The 21389-nt window shown below is 55.0% G+C and overlaps 1 long non-coding RNA gene across 2 annotated transcripts in view; it reads right to left on the bottom strand.

The window, feature by feature from the left end:
- Window positions 1-21389, bottom strand: part of LOC131826587 (uncharacterized) — a 72944-nt gene that overhangs the window by 37140 nt on the left and 14415 nt on the right. Inside the window, exons 3-5 of one of the 2 annotated variants that reach the window (XR_009351659.1) lie at window positions 20825-20966; window positions 16263-16508; window positions 6776-6987 (exon numbers count right to left, since the gene is read on the bottom strand). This is a non-coding gene — a long non-coding RNA (uncharacterized LOC131826587). The remainder of the gene's footprint in view (window positions 1-6775; window positions 6988-16262; window positions 16509-20824; window positions 20967-21389) is intronic. The other variant, XR_009351661.1, reaches the window with a different exon arrangement.

Here is a 21389-nt window from a genome sequence, read left to right as displayed (position 1 = left end):
ATTAATTCATTTTTTAAATATTGTAACAGCAACGTCTGGCCTGGTGTTTCACCAAATAGCCGGGAGCCGCCAGCCCGGCAGCTACAACATGAACCATCCTCTCTGCACATTTGTTCTCAGTACCCATCCCAAGTGTACCTAGCCACCCCAAGGGACATGGCGGCAGAGAACACAGTCCCTGCCCCCATAGAGTCCCTGCCAGGAAGTGGGGCAGAAATCAGCAGACAGCCCCTTCTCCCGGACCAAAAGGGGAGCCAGATGCAGGGATTAGGCACGCCTCCCCAAGAATGTGGGCTCTATCATGACTAAGCCATGATGAGACCTCAGAATGAAGCTCACTCCCAAGTCTCGAGTCTCAGGAGGCCCGAACAACCACAGGCCCCCATACCCACCCCAAAGGCGGGCCACGGTCCCAAGTGCTCTCCCGCTCTCTGGGCACACAGACAGACAGACAGATCCAAACAAGCAGGAACTGGAGCCACCGCCAGCCGGCACCATCCTATGTGCCATACAGACAGCTCATTGAGCGCTCTCAGCCATGCAACACCCATCTCCCAGGTGGGTAAACCGATGTGGAGGGTCACAGCAGCAATGCAGCTGGAATTCAGACACAGGCTGTGGGGCACTCACCCCTAACCCTATGTATTTTACTTCAGTGAGGAAGACCAGAAGGGTCTTCCACAGAAAGTGACATCATCGGAGTCGGCGCGCAGACCCCTGGAGGAGCCGAGGGCCCACCCAGCAGAGGGGCCGGCTTGAGACCAAGAGACCTGGCATGTGACATGGCTGATCCTGTTTCCTCCCACGTAAAATGGGAGTGGGGAACCCTCCTCAAAGCGGATCGAGGCAAATGCCCCCCCTCGGGGAGCTCAGGGATGGCCACGGCCATGGTCTCTGTGCTGCGGATACTGCCCGGTGATGGAGGATGGCGGGAATGTGGGGAAAGGTGCCCCCCTATCCCCACCAGGGAGCCGTGGCAGGGAGCCAGAAGGGTCTCCCACAGGAGGTGGGTGCCTCTGCCCACAGCACAGGCAGGAATGGGAGGGGTGGGGGCTTGCAGATGAGTGACCCCTCGGGACAGGGTGGGCTCCAGGGGCCTGGGACAAAGTCCAGCCCCACAGGCAGACCCTAGCCCCAGCACAGAATGGCCAGGCCAGGAGAAGTGGGGCTCAGATGTGGGGCCAGGTCCCCTGATGACTCTCTCCCTGATTCAGGTTTAGACCCCAACTCTGGCACTTAGTAGGTGGGCAAGTCGCCAACTGCTGTGGACCTCAGTGTCCTCATCTGTAAATGTGACAACACCAGCTCGAGCGAGGGGAGATGGCATGTGGCTCAAACAAGACCAGCTCACATAAGCACCTGGAGCTCACCTCGCTGGAAACCAGCGACCTGTCCTGCTATGTCACCAGGCCGCCTGTGACACAGCTCTTCTTTCTCTACATTACACCTAAAATATTCCATTTGGGGAAATACACAGCAGCAAGGAGCGCCAGCTGGAGACTCTCCTGATAACATTCTGATCTATTTCTTCTGGATGTTTTTAATTCATAGTTTTTCCATACAGACACATCAAGTGAGATGCACAATGTTGCCTTTTGCTTTTTTTCTTTTTTGTCACTTAAAACGTAACCACAAGCATTTTGCTCTATTATTACACGTTTTCATCACTATCATTTTTGTTAAGATGATACAAAGTCTTTTAACATGCAAATACAGAGCTTACTGATTGTTGTCTATCTCCAATTTTTTTTTTCTGTCAACGATTCTGATAAACATTTTCTCATCTATTTATCTCTTTGTCCAAACTCTCTTCCTTGCCTCCATCTCCCAACGTGGAATTCCTAAGCCAACAGGAAGGCACCTGACAAACAGGGACAAGTCACTTCCCAAAATCTTGCAGGGAACTGGGCTGCCTAATGCTGAGTGCTGGCCACACCCACCGCCACCACCACCAGGGAGCCCACTGGGTGCTCCACAGGGGCCGCTCTAGGCGCTGGTCTCTGGCTCTGGTCTTTGTTTTCCCTCCACTCTGACTCCCACCAAGCTGGGGTTTTGACAACTGGTCACAGGCAGAGACAGGTAGCACCTCAGCGGTTTAAATGTCAAAAGCGGTTGTTTCTTTGCAGTTCGAAAAAGGTTCTCCTAGCTCTTACATTTTTACAGTTTTTTATAATTGTTGTTGTCATGGTTTGAGATCTTCTTGTTACAAGAAAGAAAATGCGACGGGCTTCCATCGAGCCCCTCCCCAGGACCTGTCCTTCTCCCTGTTACAGGGCGCTGTGACCAAGAAGCTGGTACACGCCTGCCCCATGTTTTCACTCTCATTGCTTACGCATCCGTTAAAAAAAAAGGGGGGGGGATTTTGTGTTTTCAAACAGAATGTGTTTTAATAATGCTTTGTGTTTTCCAAAATGTATGTGAATGATCTAAAGCCTAATTGCAACTCACTCCTTCCCAACTGCTGCCTTAAACCAAATTAAAACACAAGACAAAACACCACCACCCCTCCTCAGGGGGCCTGTGAAAAGCCCACAGCGCCTGCGCATCGCCTGCACCGAGCACACCATTCCCCCACATCCTGTCTTCGGGAAAACAGACTTCATTCTGGGCCCAGGGGAAAACCAGGATGGTCTTGATCCCTGGAATCGCGTGGTAATGAAAATGCCACCTAGGAACAACTGCGAAGGACCGCAGAAGTTGTTCCCGGAGCAACACGGGTACTCTCAACCTCCTGCATTGGAAAAGGGGGCTGGAAACAAATACGCTGACCACAGCTGAATAAACCCAGTGGAAGCAGAAGAGAATGAGTGAAGGAACCAGAAAACAAAGCAACAGGGTAAATAGTCCACCAAGCTGACCTCTGCTAACCTCCGACAAGAACGATCAAGAAAAACAGAGAGCGTGCGCAAATGGTATTTGGAATAAAGAATGGGTGCAACCACAGATATGCCCCCGACTGAAATGCTCATGAAATAAATCTTAATGACAGAACTTCTAAAGACGAAATGAAATAGACACACTCCTTACTGAGCTTGCGGCGGAAGAAATGAACATTTGAAGGGCCCCGCGATTTACAACGAGGAGTAAGAAGCAATCCTTGCTCATCCTAGATGCTTCCTTCTTCCCCCACGACGCCCGTCCCTGAGGCTGGTACAACACTGATGCCCAAACCAGAGACAAACTGTAGGAGAAAGAAAATGCAGCCCGTCGCACACTTGAGCAAAGATGGAAAGATCCGCCACAAAATCCGGGCAGCCAGATTCAGCTTTTTGTACCAAATAAGTGGAAAGCTGAAATGTGGCCACATCACAAGCAGGATGGAGTGACCCTGGGGATGCACGAATGATTTTAGGATATGAATCCTGAGTGTGCATCACCATGCCATCAGGTTAAAGGAAACACGGTCATCTCAATAATGCAGACGAAAATCTGATGAAATTCAACAAGATGATTTGAAACAAAACAAAGCAAAATAAAAAATGTTGTTAAGCTAGACATGGAAAGACAGTTTCTTAACTTGAAAGAGTGTATCTACCAAAAGCCTACAATGAATGTCATCTTCCTGGATGAAAACTAGAAATGTTAGTAGGCACCAAAAACAAGAAATCGATACTCCCTGCTCCTATTATGTTGTACTAGAGATCCTAGCCAGTGTGATGAGGAAAGAAAAGAAATAAAGTATAACACGGTATAACTCTCAATATTCACAAATATCTGCATAGAAAACCCAAAGGAGATCTACTACCAAACTATTAAAAGTACTAAGGGAACCCAAAAGTACATGTAAAAATAATCAGTTATATTTCTATATATCAGCAACAAACATAAAGTGTAATTTTAAAAAAATACCATGCATAATATCAACAAAAAATGTTAACTACCTAGAAGTAACTCTAATAATTGTGCACAAGACTTTTGAAAGAAAATATATTTAACGAAGGTATAACACACATATGGTTAAACTCACCCTTTTTAGCATATTTGTACAAATTTTAACCAATACTTGTGGTCACACAACCACCTCCACAGCCAAGATAGAGACCAGTTCCATCGGCCCAAGTATTTTCCCTGTGTCCCTGAAGCTGTCGGCTTCTGTTTCACATTCTGTGTATCCAGTAGGATGTATGTGATACTCAGGAAAACACTGAGCTAGGGGGCAGGGTGAGTGGTCACAGAGGCAAGGGCAGATGAGAGATGTTCCACTGACATGCTAATGTGTCCCGACTGGATGAATACTAACACATGTTCTCAGGCACAGAGAAGTCAGGATGTTTCTGTACAGCGAGGCCAGGAACCTTCCCCACACCCATTGCTTTCTCCAACCCAGAGCCCTGGTGCACAGAGAGGTCAAGTTATGTGTCTAGAGTCACACAGCACATGGGTGGCAAAAGCCAAACACCTTCTCCCCAGCATGAACTCTTCTTCCCCGTCTTTCTCTTCAACCCAAAGTCCTGGACATGAACAGAGGGTAATAAGGGAGGGGAGGGGAGTGGAAGGGGGGGAAGGGTTGAAATCACATAAAGCAGTGAAGAATGACTTTGAAATGGTTCAGAGAAATAAGGCATCCGATGGCACATCTGAATTCTATCAGACACAATATTAAAGGTAGTGAATCCACAGCGGCTAGAGTGAGAGGAAACGGGAACCATGGGAAAGCCTGGGGCTGGACAAGGTGCTGGGGTAAGGACATCAAAGACTTGACCACACTTTCTTGGCTTCAGTCCCAGGCTCTGCCCCCAAAGCACCCACGTCCCCAATAGCAGAGGTACCTGGTTCCCAGCGCACTCCACCAGGGAAACAGGTAGTCCTTGGCGGAAATGGAGGACTCCAGCCCCAGTGTTCCACACGGCCTGCCCTTCCTGCTCTCCTGGTCCCAGAAGAGCTCCAGAGGTCAAGGGTCAAGACCACTCACTCTGCATCCCCGGTGGCCTGTGAACCTGTCTGCAGGGTGCGTGTGTTACTGGTGGGGAGTAGGCACCTACTCGGGCCTCCACGCAGGGAACTTTCCACCCTCACCTCTCAGGTTGGCCATCTCTCCTCAGGTCGGCCTGTCAGGATATGTGTTCAGATTCCTTGGTGCTCCCTGGGATCCCACAGCCTTGTGGTGACAGCCAGATTCTTCCTCTCTTCCCAACTAGAGGGCAAGTGTCTCCAAGGTGGGAGAGAGCCGGGCCCAAACCCTGTCTTCCCCACTTCCTTGCTGTGTGACCTTAAGCAGGTCTCCAAATGTCTCTGGGCCTCTGTCCTCATTTGTAAAAATTATTTTGTCCTCATTTGTAATATTTGTAAAATGGGGTTGGGCATAGCACCTTACTCATGCGCATTTACTTTAGAAGACTAATGGACTGTATCGTCTCCATGTCCCCACTGCCCAAGGTCTCAGAGACACCTGGCGAATGACAGCCCAGAGGAGGGATTCTGCCCTCTGTCACCTCACCATGACCTCAGCCTGGTAACGAGTTGCAGAGCAGAGATGCTGAAAGGCAGACAGTGGACCAGGCCACCTGGGCTCAAATCTCCGAGGCCCTGACTCCTTGCCATGTGATATCAGCGAGGCCAGCAACCTGCCTGTACAGGATGGAGATGCTCATGGCCACCCCGTAGGGCCGTAGGGGGTGGAAAGAGATGACGCCAGAAGGTGCACAATGAGCCCTCAAGAAGTTACCACTAGTCCAGCCATTAATAAAAATAACCTTCCTTCCCCTCCATCTCCCCTTTCTTCCCTGGAAAGGCTGGAGGAGGAAGGCAGGGAGGAGGGAAGCCAGGACAGCCCGAGTCGGGCCCCGTCAGATGAAGTTGATAAAAGGAGCCTGGTCCAGGAAGGGTTTAGCAAGCCCCTCTCATGGGCTGTAAATAACTCGGGGGTGGGGGGGACTGGACAAGGTGCTGGGGCAGAGACAGGTGAGCAGCAGAGGGCCAGCTGCCCCTTGCTGCCCGCTAGCAGCCGCAGCCCGCAGCACTGGCCAGACAGTAGGTGGCCAGCCCCAGGGAGGCAGGTCCCCGGGGTCCTGAATTTGAGATGTGTGGGCCCTGAGGGCAGCAGTCCCAGCACAGAGGCACAACTGAGGGGAGAGGGGACCACACCAGAACGGAGCTGACTTTGTACCCACGTGCCAGAGTCTGGGCCCTCCAGCTTGGAAGCAGCCAGGTGCCAGCTCTGCCCACCCCACAGGGCCCCGACGCCAGCTGGGCGGTAGGGCGGGGCGCTCGGGCAGGGTAAGACTCAGCAAGGACAACTTCTGGGAAAAGCCCGCTGACCTCTTCAGCCCTCTGTCCATGAGCACCTACTGCGTGTCTGGCACAGGGCAGGCGATGGGCACACGGTGGGGACAGACACTGCTTCACAGAGCATACCAACAAGCGCCGCTCCAGACACGGCCCTCCTCACGTGCATCAATGTGGCCTAACAATGGTGATGATGGCAACCACGGCCCGTCAGCTCTGGGAAAGGCTGCAGCTTGCACCACAGAGCCCAGGACGGAGCCCAGAGCCACATGTGGACCCCAAGAGGAACCTGGGTTCTGCAGTGATGGTGGAGGACAGGCCAACCCTGAAATGGTGGGGGGTGTCCAAGAGGACCTCATGAGGACGGGCAGCCCCCAGGCCCACTGCACTGTCCAGCTCTGTTGCCAGCCCGGCCTGTGCCACTTCTTCCTTGTTCCCCAGAGACCCCACCCAAGTTCAAAGCCAGGTCTCCAGGCAGCCTTGAAATGCCGAGAGTATTGCTGACACCACCCAGGACACCCCCCCCCCATCCCAGAGGTCTCCATTTTACCTTTGCCAGTGAAGGCTGGCCCTAGTCGCTTCTCTATTCCTTCTTTTTGTTTCCCTGCAGGAGAAACATCCAGAGAGACCAGCCGTTCTCCCCCAGCACCCTTGGCTCTGGGGCTCAGGCAGGGTCACGGCGGGGCGAGGAGGCAGCTGGGGGGGTGCTGCACCCCGAAGCCCGCAGTGCCCCGGGCTGGCCCAACACACACACAGCTGGGCCTGTGAGAAGAACAGAATATGAAATTCATACTAATGTTCTGTTTAGCCAGGATCTGAATTTCAAATCAGGCCCCATGGTGATTCAGATGGCCGGCAGCCCGTCTCCCAGAACCTGTCAAGGAGTGCGGAGCAGCGAGGCGGCTCTCTGCGAGGGGCCCAGCGCCTCCAGCTGGGGTGCAGGGGCTTTGCCCCAAATAGGTGGGTCCAACCCCCACTCCTGGGGTTTACTCGCCAGCGTTCCCCCAGGAACCACCCCTTAATGTGGGAGTTTGTTCGGGTTTGTTGAGAAAGAGCGGACGACATGTAAGCTATTTAACGCATGCGCCCCGGTGAGATGTGATAAATGCCTCCCATTTCCCCCTGTCCCCTGCGTCTCCCCAGTCAGACCAGCTAATACACCCATGATCTCACCTTGTGTGTGTGTGTGTGTGTGTGTGTGTGTGTGTGTGTGTTTGTGCAAGAACCCCAAAGTCCCACTCTCAGCAACGGTCAGTCCCACAACACGGTGTCCCAGTATGGAGTCATCTGCTCCAATCATAGTTTTCACGTGAGCCCTTCAGGCCTTACTTATCTTACAGCACAGAGCTCGTGCCCTCAGACCCACCTCCCCCCTCTCCCCTGCCCCCAGCCCACCCAACCACCTTCCCGCTGTTTCCAGGAGTTTGACTTGGTTTCTGATTCCTCGTACAAGTGACACTGTGCAGGGCTTGTCTTTTCTCTGTCTGGTTAATCTCTCCTGGCATCATGCCCCAGACCCATCAGTGCCGCTGCAGGGGGCTGAGCGGCCCCTTTTCTGTTAACTCTGCCACACTCTGCCACCGGTGACACTGTCCACCCAAGCACAACACTCAGTCATTCCCTCCTTCGTACATTCTCTGTCTCCTGTGGCCCCTCTGGGCCTGGCATCGGCTCATGGAAGGCTCTCCCCTCGCTGGGACACCAAAGGCATGGTCACTGTGACCCGCTCCTGGCACCTTCTATCCACACTCAGCGTGTGCAGATGCTGAGGGCAAAAGGTGATGCTGGAGAGGGATGTGGGGCCTGGCAGCTGCAAGGCCATGAGTCCCGGGCCAAGACTTGACTTTATCCTCACCTCCCTAACTGCCCCTGACAGTCTGTCCTCAACTCAGCAGCCAAAGTGATCCCTGGGAACCCAAAGTCAGACCAGACCCTCCCATCACAAGCCCCGTTCTTACAAGTCTCTCTCAGAGAATATGACCTTTCAGTTGAGTCTCGAAGGATGGGGAAGGGTTTGTCCAGGGGAGCGAGGCCCTTCCCCAGAGGGTCCCTGCCTGGCTGGAGGGTGTGTCACCTGGAGGAGAGGTGGCAAGCAGGAGTAATCACCCCTCACCGGTCTGGAGGTGGGAGCCCAGTGGAGCCAAACCTGAGGGGAGCTCGGAGAGTCTGACCTTGGTCAGAGGGACACTCCCACCCCAAGCTGGGGCACCCTCCAGTCCATTTCACCACACGGAAATGGGAGCCCAGCAGGGAGGGTCTGTCCCACTCGAACCCGCGGCTGCAGCACTGCCTGGCTTTCCTCTCGCAGAGAGATTCACAGGCACTGCCAGAAGGTCCATCTTTTGTCTTTAGATGTGTAAGAAGTAAACACATTCCAGCTCTTTTTTTTTTTTTTTTTGAGATTTTTTTATTTGACAGACGGAAATTACAAGTAGGCAGAGAGAGAGGAGGAAGCAGGCTCCCCGCTGAGCAGAGAGCCTGATGCGGGGCTCGATCCCAGGACCCTGGGATCATGACCTGAGCCGAAGGCAGAGGCTTTAACCCACTGAGCCACCCAGGCGCCCAACACGCTCTAGCTCTTGACGGTCCTTTAAACATACCTTGTCTCCGAATAGCACGTTGCTGAGGTCACCGACTCGGCGGCGCGGAGCCGCGAGGCACATCTGGCCAGCGCACGGGCTCCCCCACTCCCTGGCCAAGGGCCCCTGGTTTGACATCTGAGATCCAGGAGCCGCTAGGACGCTCAGCCGGGGCCGGGGGACCCACTGTCCCCACCTGCCCCAGGTGTCCCCAGACCCGGCCCCCGGGGGAGGGCACCCTTCCGCAATCACACCTGCTATACATGAGCCTTCTGATTGGCCACATCCCGCCGGTGATTGGTCAGTGTGCAAGCATGTGATGCCCATCTGACCAATGAGAAGAGAGCTGCTGAGGGTTGGGGCGCCGGCCCCTGCTCTAAACGCCAGAACTGGAGTCCCGGCCCTGTCACTCCTCATCCTGACTCCTGGCCCTCACTCCTCACCTCTCCCCGCTCTCACCCCTCACCCTCACCCTGACTCCCAGGACTGACGGGCTCTGCTCTACATCTGCACACAGCGTGCCAGCCACCCTGCGCCCACCAGCAGGCCGGACAGAGCAGCGAGATGGAAAGCCCGGTCCCTGGGCTTCGTTCACAGAGCACCTGAGTGGACCACCGTCAGGGCTGCCCTGCCCTCGGTCTGAAGCTCCTTCCAGGGAACTGTGAGTTTCCTTACTTAGTCATTCTGAGTTGTATTTGCTGTTGCTTTTCAGCCAAATGTGCCCTGACTGCCTCCCAGCTAGTTCTCCAGCAAGTCCGTGGCAGCTCAGTCTTTTGAGCAAACTTATTTTCTGCTATAATCAGCCAGAATTGAGGGGCGTCTGGGGGGACTCAGCGAGTTAGGCGTCTGCCTTCCGCTCAGGTCATGATCGCAGGGTCCTGGGATAGAGCCCCGAGTTGGGCTCCCTGCTCAGCGGGGAGCCTGCTTCTCCCTCTGCCCTTCTCCCCTCTCCTGCTCACTCACTCTTTCTCTCTCAAATAAATGAATAAAATTAAAAATAAAACAAAACAAAAAAAAAGCAGCCAGAGTTGGTTTCAGTTTCTTGCATCAGACTCTCCTCTCCAGATAAGAGGAGAGAGAGCCTGAACTCAGGCCTGCCTGACAATGAGTAATGGTGCTAAAACAGGAATGAGGGAATGTTTAGAATCAGAGATGAGAGAGAAGGTAGAGCAGGGGCTGGGGCTCCAAGACATAACCACCCCTCATGGGTGGGAACACCAAGGTCCCAACAGGGCTCAGGAGCAACAGCACAGGAACATGGTAGGCTCAGATCCGGAGGTGACAGTGCAGGAGCATAGTGGTGTCAGATCTGGAGGTCACAGAGCAGGAGAATGGCGGGGCTCAGATCGGGAGGTTACAGAGCAGGAGCATGGAGGGGCTCAGATCCCAGAGGGACTTGAATGCCAAACAGAAGAATGTTGACAGTATTTTTTTTTTTTTTACTTTTTATTTATTTGACAAACAAGAGAGAGCACAAGTAGGCAGAAAGGCAGACAAAGAGAAAGGGGGAAGCAGGCTCCCCATTGAGCAGAGAGCCCGATATGGGGCTCGATCCCAGGACCCTGAGATCGTGACCCGAGCCAAAGGCAGAGGCCTCAACCACTGAGCCACCCAGGTGCCCCTGTTGACAGTATTTTTAAAGTCACAAGATTTGGGGGCACCTGGGTGGCTCAGTCAGCTAAGCATCTGCCTCTTAATCTCAGCAAGGTCTTGATCTCTGGGTCATGAGTTCAAGCCCCGTGTTGGGCTCCACATTTGTCATAGAGCCTACTTAAAAAAATAAAATATAATTAACATCACGAGACTTTGACCAAAAGAGTTATTTAGCGAAATTGGCACTTCAGGGCGTTTGCTTGGATGTGGTAGTTCGGGGTCCCAGAGGGAGGCCTGGCATCCTCCAAGCTTCTACCATGGGTACCCACAGCACTAGTACCCACAGCGCCTGTCCAAGGGAGCGAGTGCTCTCTTTTCTAGATGAGTCCTGGGGCACGAATCAGGGAAGGGACTGCTGTAGCCCCCAGGTGGTCAGGAGCACAGCAGGAATTCAGAGGATACCAAACTCGGGCTGTTTCGCTGCATCCTGACACCCCAAGCGTTAGGAGTTAGCACACCAGTGTGATCCCCCCAGGATCACCCACACTGCTCTAGGAAGGAGGAGACCCCTAAACAAACCAACAAAATGCTCCTGTAGTTCTTGAAACCCAGCAACTGGATCACTAGCTTTGAAGCTATCTTGTCTCACAGCTGCCAAGGCTGATAAGTGACATTCCATCTTTTTATGCTACATTAATTCAAATAAAGCCTTTTCCAGATGACAATCTCTGTCTCTGTGTAATAAAGTAAGCTGAAGAAATCTTACCACTCTGTGGGAGCGGGGAGAAAGGTCACACTTTGTCAGGACCTTGGAAACACAGAGTAGATCTTAGACCCCGACCAGGGAGGCAGAGTCCAGAAGCTTCTGCTTCCGCAGGTGGCTGCAGCAAAAGCAGGCTGGCAGGGCCTGGATTAATCCCAGAACTGTCTGAGCTCACTCATTTGCCCCTTACCAGTGAGCACTGATGACAGAGAGAAGCTGAAGTGATCAGGGAGGCTTCGTGGAGGAGGAGGCATTGATACCGTGCATTGAAGGGTGAGTAGGAGCCAAGAGCATTTAGAGCAGGGAAAGGTCTTTCCCTGCAAGGGGAAAAGCATGAGCTAAGGCTCAGAGGCAGGGCAAAGCTGCAGGCCAAAGCAGAGTCCCTTCACGCCCCCCACAAACCTCCCTTTTAAACTCATCTCAAAGAGCAGAGATGGAGGGGGCTACATTCCAAAGGAAGACTTGCTATTCACATTCTCCTTGAACAAAACTTTCGGGCCAAGATTTTTAAATCCTCTTCCCTCTTGGAAAAAAAAAAAAAAAAATAGTACATCTCTGGTTTCCAGCTTGCGTTTTTGGCAACATCGTTCGCCAGGTCTCGGCATTCAGGAGAAGCGATGCGTTCAGAAGGAAGGCGTGCGGCCGCCTGCAAGGAAGGAGGCCAGGGCGGGGTGAGCCAGCTGGGTGGGAGCAGAGAGGGAAATGGGGAAGGGGGGCCTGGGAAGGGTTCTGCTCTGAGGGGCGCCACCAGAAGGAAGGGGAGTGGCGCCACGGAGTGCCAGCCACATGCACACACAGTGGGCACTGCCCGCGGGTGGCCTGCCTGAACCCGAGGACGCTTCAGGCTCCACCGGCCTTTGAGGGGTCAAGCCTAATAAAAAACCTGTGGGGCCCACCTGGGGAGTTGGGGACGGCCTTGGGGGTTGAACAGACAGGTCCAGAGCTTCTTCTAAATCTAATTCCCTCAAGAATCTAGAAAGCTCCAGCCCAGTCTATGCACCTGCCTCCACCTCCAGCAGTCTTGTCTACACTGTGACTCGAAGCCCGAAGATTCCCAGCGCCTCCTGCCCTGGGCCACGCCCACTGCCCTGGCCCTGGGGCCCAGTCCCCTTCGTCCTGGGAAAATTCAAGACACCACGTTCCAGAGAAAAATATCTCCCTCCTCAACTGGGCTGTGACTGGTGGGGTTTTCTCAAGGGCCCTGGACAAGGAGGGGGCAGCAGCCCAGTGAGCTGCTCACCTCTGTGTTGGGCTAGGGTTGAAAAACCCAGGCTCCCTCGGCTCTGGAGAGCCCTAGGGGGCAGAGTGCTTGGTCACAGGCGGTGCTAGCTGGGCCTCTTACTCTGTGTTCTCAGAGACAGACTGGGTCCAGCCTCAGCTCGGCCATCTCCTATGGAACTTCTCCACAAGGAACCTGCATATGCCAATATTCAGAACATTTCCTCCATGCCCCTCACCGCCCAACCCCAGTCACCATCCCAAAACCGAGCAGAGGACAGTTAGAACGTCTCGCTGCAGCACAACACGGGTCACCAGTTCTCCCACCTGCCACGAGTCCGAGCTAAACATCACCCTGCCTCTCTTTCCCGTTCTCCCAAGTTCCCATTTCTGGCAGCATACCCTTATGGCATCCTGCCTCTGGGCACCGAAGTCTGCTGCAACCAGGCCTTCATGGGGGTGCACGGAAGCCTACCTCATCTTCCACACTCAGAGCCCCCAAACGGGCCTCCACTGTGCTGGCCACTGCTCCCATTGGACACCCCTAGGCCCTTGGGACCCTCACCGGGAGGAAGAGCAGCCCCTGGATGGGCACTTGGGGAATGTGTGAACCTTCTGCTCCCATCACAGGGTGGGTTTCCAAGAGCCACGCCTGGAAAGCTGACCCACGGGATGGAATGGAGATGCACCTTCCAGACACACCAACAAGGAAGGGGGTGGGTGGCCTTCAATCCGCACCCCCTTCAGGGATGGCCTCTGTGGAGAGGCTCTGTGCCTGGGCCACACCCTTCCAGGGGGAGCGGCATCTGAAATGTGATCCAGTCTGGGGTAGAAGGACCCGATCATTTTGACCTAATGTTTCCCAACCTGAAGGGTCTTTTGGCTCCAGAGCTCTCCAGAGGACTGAGCAGGACTGGCCTTGGTCCTGCATCTCACCTGGATGCCTTCCTCAGCTGAATCCGCTTCCTTCCCCTCCTTTCCCAGGAGCTGGGTCCCAAGGGTCCTCCCTAAACCTATCCCCTGCCCCTGCCCCCGGCATGCTACACTTCACCTTGGAGTGGGCTTCCTAGGAAGCCAAGCCTGGGACACCAAGACGTGTCATGTGCACACCAAGAAATGTGGTGGAAGCCATCCGTTGTGAACACTTGGGAAGTGAGGCCGGGTCTCAATACAGACTTGGAAAGAAGTACAAGGGCTACACAAGGGACCAGAAGGTCTCATGGACCAGACCAGACCAGGAAGGATCTGTCCCAGGGCCAAGGGCACAGGCTCCATGCAAGGCTGGCAGTGCGGGGAAGGAGAGGAGGGAGCAGTTGGCACAGAGACAGGGTTCCATCGGGGAGAACAAGGGTCAGAGGGAACAGAGCAGAAAGACTCAGGCAAAGAACCAGAAAGAATAAGAGAATGCATCCCAGCCCCTGGACCCTCCAGCTATGTTCTGATTGCCATTGTTCTTCACCGCAATTCCCTCTGCTGGAAGGTTCTAGAAGACTCTCCCACCACCCTTTCAACAAGCAGGCTAGATAGCAATAGTCCAGAGCTCATTGAAAAGTTTCAGAATTTGTTCAGGGACCCAGGCTTTTTTTCTTATCTTCTTGCTTTAAGATCCTCAGCACGTAGTTTCCTTCCTTATATTCACAAACTGGTTGCCAGAACACCAGGTACTACATCACCATTCCAGGCAAGAAGGCAAAGTCTAAGTAGGTCCCAGAAATGCACTCAGATTTCAAGGACAGCACTGGGTCTCATGGCCACCCAAACTGCAAGCATGCCTGGTATCTGTCCTTTATCGGGACAGAGTGCCACCTGACACCAAATCAGGGTTCTGGCTGATGTAGGTTGGGAAGGAAATATTGGCTAGGCAACTCTTTCTCTCCCAGCTGCACGGCCATGGATAAGAGGATCAGGTTGGAGGCAGGAGGCCGGGGAGGGGGCTGGGCAATGGTCTTAGGGAGAACTGAGAAAGCCTCAGGGCAGGAGGAGAGGCTGGCACACCCCACCACCAGGCCACCCATCTCCTGGTCTATGGGAGGAGCAGGCTGGACAAAGCACCCACCCGGCCAAGCAGTCGGACATCTCAAAGCCTCAAACCTTGGCGGGGGGTGCGGCCTGTGGGGCCATGGGCCCATCACAGCAGCCTCTCCCAGACCCCCCTGGGTCCACTGTCCTTCCTGACGCCGCCTCCCTGAGCAGTACCCAGCCCAGGTCCAGGTGGGAGGAGGGGTCCCGTGGGGAGGGCTGAGCAGGAGGCAGAGTGGGCCCTGTGGTTGGTGCTGTGGTTCCTTGGGCAAAAATCCCACCGGCTCCCTTCACTGCGGTCGGGGTTTAGAGCAGCTCCGGCTGGAGGGCTGCGGCATGCGGGCTGTCTCTCTGATCTCCTCCCAGGTTTAAATTCCAGGCAGGCGTGTGCCAAGACCTCCACCACAGGAGCCGCCCAGTGGGGAGATTCTTAGCACCTCCCCCTGCCCCGGTCCCCAGGCGTCTCCCGCTCCCTGTGGTGTTGTCTGGGTGGCTGGTGGCGCCCACACGCACAGGGAGACAGCTGGGCAGTCTTCTCCATCCAGAGCCCTGTCCCTGGCCCTCCCATGCCACCATCAGTGAGATCCTAACATGGGCACTTGCCTGAGCCTGCCCCAGTTTCCTTCTCTGTCCTGTCCCCCGTTACCCCTCCAGGATCTCTCCTGCAGCCCCGCCGTGTCCAGGCCTCTGCATGGCCAGTCCTGAAGGACACACGCTCACACACAACTCACACACGTGTACACATGTACTCACACACTGCACACGCTCACACACCCTCTTCCACACATGCTCCCATGCCCATCTCCACCCAGCCAGGACATCCTGGCGGTGGCCCAGTGGTCCTACTGCGGCCATACTCCGCAGCCATCTCCTCACACAAGACCCGGCAGGGAAGGGGAGGGGAGAGGCAGAACGGGGAAGGGCCGGCCACTCCTCTACCATGGAGTGCCTTCCCGTGGGCCCTTCTCCCTGTGCAGGGATGGGAGTCCCGGCCAGTGACCCCAGCGGCCTCCTGGCAGTGACTCTGCACCAGCAACCCCATGCAACCCAAACCCTCCTCAGCCCATGGGAGCTGTCAGGCTGCCTCTGTCTCTCACCGAAGGTTCCAGTTGTGTTTAGGGTCCCGCTCGCATCTCCCACTTCCAGGGCCCTTAGGTCAGAGTGAGAACCCCATCATTGCTCGTGGGCCCAGGGTTCAGTCTCTGGCTTTTCCCCTGTAAATGCCACAGCCTTGGGGGCCTCCTTGCTTCTGGTCTAGCTCTATGCCCTAAGGCAGGTCACTTAACCTCTCTGGGCCTCAACATCCACCTCTTAAGACAAGGATGCTGGGCCCTGCTTGGTCCCGCCCTCAGCATTGGCCCAGTCACACTGCACGCGGGACAACAGGCGCTCAGACCTACCTGTGTCAGTCCCTCTACTGACAGCCCCACTGGGGTCACGTGGAAGGGTGCGGGAGTTCCCAAGAGTCAGGGATGCTGGGCAGACAAAACAGGGAGCATATGAGCCCGTTTCCCTGGCATGGGGGTCACAGGGATAATGAGCTTCCTGCCTGTAGAGCGAGATCGTGAGCACCCCGTAGTAGCTTGTCCACTTCTCTGAGAGAACCACAGTCACCCCCTCCCAAAGGAAAGCCCTTACCACGGCCCCAGGCGGGCAGCTGGCGGCACACCTCCAGGTTTTCAGTCTCCAGAGTGACTGGTTTCCGAACCCAGGTGTCAAAGGAAATAAGGACAGGGTGGAGGGAAACAGGACTGGAGGGGGCTCGCTGGCCTGCAGAAGGCACAGCAGGGCCCCACTGGGGACACCCTATTAAATTCCCACCCCGCCACATCACTGCCAAATTCGCATTTCCCCCAAAAGCTCACCTTGCCCACACACTCGAAGGTGATGTTTGCCAAGTTCCAGCCGAGGACATGGCGGCTGCACAAGCACACAGCACGGAGAGGGTCACCTGCTGGTAATGACCTCACACAGAGGCTCAGTGCTGGCTGTTAGCTCATGTCCTGCCCATGGCACAGTCCGTGTCCCCGCACCAATCTCACGCTCCATGCAAATGCCCAGAAAGGTCCCTCCACCTGCTCCCGCTGTGCCCTTCTTCACGGCCCGTGCACCTGGACATGGGAGGCAAGCGCTTGCCTTCAGGACCCAGGACTCCATGTGGAGGCCACTGCCGGCAGGAGGGGAGGGAAGGGGACCACCCGGGAGGTTTAACACCTTTAAGAGGCCCCACGAGGATAGGTTTGCCTGGAAGAGATTCCGGAATCCCCCTGGGGTCCAGCCAACTGTGTTCAGGGATAAAATGGCAAGAGAACCCAAGCTGTTGTCATATCACTGAGAGGCAAGCTGTCAGAAACACATCACCCTGCAAGGGTGTCCTACAAACTTCCCCAAGAAAGGGGTGCTCTGCATGTTGCGGCATTCCCCCATCACCACGCTGAGGGTCACATGACCCAGTTAACACCTGGTGCACATTTTCAGGCTCACAGATATCGACTGACAACTTCCTGGGTCCTAGACCTTGCCCCGGGACCACTGCCCCATGGTACTGCGGCAGTGCCTGGCACACGGGACCGGCTCTCAGGGACTGACGCTTTGGGGGAAGTAGCAAGGGCATCCGGAAGGGGGCACTCTCAGCATCTGGCTTGCTGGCTCACCTTTCCCGCGGCCAGCACACAGGTTTCTAGGGTTGAAAGAAGGAATGGACAATCGGAAAATAAGATGGGCTGCTTAGAAACCATTTGCTAGATGTGAATAAAACAACCCAAACAAAATCCTCAGGGACACAGCTGCCGCCCAGAAGCAGCTTCGCATGTGAGTCACTTGTTTTACTCTCAAAGCCAAATTTTACTCTCAATTTCTCAAAGCCATTTTATTCTTTTTCCATCCCTGGCAGGCTTGCCAATTTTAGCAAACAAAGATAGAGGACACCCAGTGAAATGTGGATTTCAGATTAAACAACAAATTAATTTTTTTAATGTAAGTATATCCCATATGTTATTTGAGATACACTTATACTAAAAAGTATTCACTATCTGGAATTCAGATGCAATTAGGTGTCTTACCTGGTAATCCTATTCCCAGGCAAGGGCAAGAGTGCGGGGTCAGCAGAAGAGCTGGGACTGGCTACACTGGGTGACGTGAGAAGAGGCCAGGACCCCCAGGGCCGGGCACGCTAGAAGGGAGGCCTGCCTCTCGGGACACACCCTTTGTGCCTTCTGAATTTTGTGCTGTGTCCATCAGTTACTTATTTAATTTCTAAAATAATTACTCTGAAAAATGAGACTCAATATTAACATTAGGGAAAGCTGATGTTCAGCTCTCTCCTAAAGCTGTTTTCCAAGTTATCATGGGAGTTCCACATGCCAGGTGACAGGTGCCGGAGTTCCCCGCACCCGGCCAGCCGCCAGCTTCCACTTTCAGGTTTAGGGCTGACACTCCCTTTCTCCTTCACCAACGTGATGAAAGTATGAGCTTTAACAAGAACTGCTGACGCGTCCGTCCTCCCCTTAGAACACTGCCGCAGCCCTGGGAAGGGACGGAGCCCCGACCCACACCTCAGCCGGACGAGCCCCGAGAACACGACCCTCAGTGGAAGGAACCAGCCACAAAAGACTATGCTGTGTGATTCCATCCGTGGGAAACATCTGGAACAGCTATCCAGAGGGACAGAAAGGAGGCTCGTGGCTGCTTGGGGCCGCAGTCAGGGAACGGGAGAGACACGGGCGACAGCTCAAAGTACCAGGTTACTTCCTGACAGGATGAAAATGTTCGAGAACGGCCCGAGGTCATGGTCGTAGCTCTGAATGCGCTGAAAAGCATTTAATTGCCTATAAAGTGGGCGGGTTATGGGGCATGAGAATTACATCTCAGCGAAGTTGTTCATTGTCTTAAAGATGTCAGGGTCCCTGTGTTACCTGGAGGTGGGATCGCAGAGGTCCTGGGAAGGGCTGTGTGTTCTGAGGCCCTCCTCCCAGCCTCATTTAGCCCACCACCTATCTCCTTCCTGGACTGAGCTTTCCCCCACCCCCACCCCGGTGGTGGCCCCCCGCCCCACTCCAGGCTTTCTAACTCCTTCTCACAGCCCCACCCCGGCAGGGGAAGAGGGGGGACTTGTCCCAGGTCCTCCCGTTAGCCCAGCCTTCACCTTCCTCCAGGTTCCCCTCTGCCCAGTCTTCCCCCAGACAATGGGTGGGATGTGCTCACTCACTCCCTGTGCTGTTGGCTGTCCCTTCTTCCCACTGGACCATGCACACCACGTGGTGGGCGTCACACGGATGCGTCCCCAGCACCTATGACAGTGCCTGCTACCTACTGGGACCTTAAAACCCATTTGGGGCATGAAGAAGATGGGGGAGGTTCCTGAGCACCCCCCCCCCCCGCAAAAGGAGCAGGGCAATGACTAGGAATGTCTGAAAGCCCCAGAAATAAAACAGAGGAGCTCAGAGATCCGATGGTACCTTTGGCTCCTCACAGGCATCCAAACTTGGCCTGGGCAGCTCAGACAGGGCATCTGCACCCTCCCCTCCACCTGCTTCCCACCCCTTCCCCCATGTGGCTCAGGCAAGGCACCACCGTCCCCGGGTTCTGCCTCACGCCTCCTCTAAACCATAACAAACCTAACCCGGTACCCAGATGAGACCTCCCTCCATGCAAGCTCCCAACACCCTGCCACCACCCCCACGTCCTTTCCTCCCTCCAGCAACTGGGGGTTTGCCAGAGCCAGAGCCCCTGGAGGGGTGGGGGGACCTCTGCTGAAAGAGGGAAAAGAGAAGGATCATGGGCCACCCCCACAGCCCCACTGCCTTCCAGTTAGAAAGCATTCTCATCAGCATCCGATTTAAACTCACCCAGGGAGCTGAGCACCAGGACCCCCACATCAGAGGCGGGCCGGCTGCCTGGGCACAGATCCGGCTCCAGGCCTGGCTGGGGGCCAGTCGGGCCCCAGGCCGCAAGCTGCCCGGGAGGAGGGCCAGCCCAGCCCGCTGTGACGTTCCCTAAAGGAAGTGGGAGGCCCCTTCTGCTCGGAGAAAAGCTGGCATAATTCCGTATATGCACACCAAAGAACCAAAGTTAAAATATTGTACCAAAACCATGAAAGGTTTTCATACAGAAACCCCTCTGGATGATCAGCTTCAGCGAGGCGCTCAGAAAGGCGGCTCCCTCTACTGAAGCCCGTCCTTGGAGTGGGTTCAGTGCCCCCAGATGAAGAGCCCGTGGGCCTCTGCAGCCCACAGCAGGGGTCTGTGTTTTGTACTTGGTTTCCATTTTGTCGGGGCTCTGCCATCAAAGCCCTCTGTGCCCCATGAGGACATCCAAGCCTCTCCTGCCCACCTGTTCCCAGGACCTCTGGGCCATCTGAACTCGGACCCAGCCCATCTCCTGGCCCAGCACTGGGCCTGGAAGGACTCTACGGATGGGCTGCCTGGACCCAGGGCAGGGGGGGAGAGGGGCTCTCTCTTGCCCTGGGACCTGAGTTCTGAGGACACAGAAGCCTGGATCTCAGGCATTCAGCTTCCTGAGCTGCCTGGAAGGACCACAGAGGGAAGCCAAGGCCGGGAGGAAAGCCAGACCCAGGAAATGGAGAGAGGAGAGGGCCAAGGAGAGCTCTGAGAGCCAAGGGTGGGAGAAGCCCCGGGGCCCCTCGATGCGGACGGACCGGCAAATGCAACCACGTCCCACCAGACAACAGGGTATCACGCAGTCGTAAAGGAAGGCGACCCTTCCCCACGCCGTCCCATGGCTGAACCGCTGAGCCCGGTGACATCAGTCCGTCAGAAGGACCAGTTCTGAGTTCCGGAGCTGGCAGAGCGGGAAGGGGGTTGGCTGCCAGAACCATGGAGGGGGGCAGGGGGAGCCTGTGCTCCCTAGGGACGGGGTATCAGTTTGGAAAGCTCGAGGGTGGGCACAGCTGCACGACGCTTGGCTCTGAAGGCCCTCTGTGCCGCTGGACGGGCCGCTCGGCCCTGGCTCAGGTGGTTTTAGGTGATGTGGATTTTACAATGTTTTTTAAAACCTGGGAAGCGTGACTTGAATTCTGCTGAATGGGATGCATCAAAGGGCTTCCACAAACCAAACAAGAAAGCCCAACAACACAGCTTGTCCACCAGCCGTGAAAATCGCTCTTGGAATTGTGACAGGAGTCATGGTATTTTTTTGGCATTTGCAACGCCCTAGGCCCCTCTCAAGCCTGCTCCGCTAAACGCTTGCTCTGGCTTTGGACAGCGGCCGCGGGCCCAGCTGACAGTGGCTACAGCCAGGCAGGGCCTGGTGAAGACCATGAATCCCCAAACACAGGGAGGTAGAGACAATTCTCCTCCCAACTTGTGAACTTGGCAAAACCGAGCTCTGGGACCCGCCAGGGACACTGGGCCAGTGAGTGGCGGCAGGGCACAGCCAAGCCCAGCCCCTCCGGCTGGAGCTTTCTTACCTTCTAGGTGTTTCTGCGTTGACAGCATATGCAATGTTCACAGCGGTGAACTTGGAAATCAAGGGAGACCCTTCACATTCCACATTCCACATTTCATCAGCGTGATTCAACTTATTTTCAGTCGTGGGTTTTAGTTCTGCCACTGAAAAACATGTTTAAACAATAAAATTTCATTTACATGGAAAGGTAGGATTCTAAAAATAAAAAATGGGTACAGGCCTTTGTATTTAGAGAGACCTTACCCGCCCACTGGTTTCTTTGACCTTCAGAATGACCCCCGGAGCCACACAGGAGATGAGAAAGGGGGTGCTGATGAGACCTAGGTTACCATCCAACCAGTACGGGATGAATCTGGCATAACCCAGGGTCTGCAACCCACTTTCAGCAGAGCCTGGACCCGGCTGAGCACCTGTCCTTCCTAATTCCCTGAGCCAGGCCTCTCCCCACCCCCTCCCGCCTCTCCCCTTCCCAGACTCCACAGTCCACTCTCACCGGCACATCACACCACGCAGTGTCTGCGTCAGAAGCCAGTGGGGACGACTTCTCTGTGACTTGCTGTCCTGGA

Source organism: Mustela lutreola, chromosome 1 (genome assembly GCF_030435805.1).
Source record: "Mustela lutreola isolate mMusLut2 chromosome 1, mMusLut2.pri, whole genome shotgun sequence".
Classification (NCBI taxonomy): domain Eukaryota; kingdom Metazoa; phylum Chordata; class Mammalia; order Carnivora; family Mustelidae; genus Mustela; species Mustela lutreola.
Note: the sequence above shows the minus strand (reverse complement) of the source record. Positions and strands in the feature narration are given on the sequence as shown.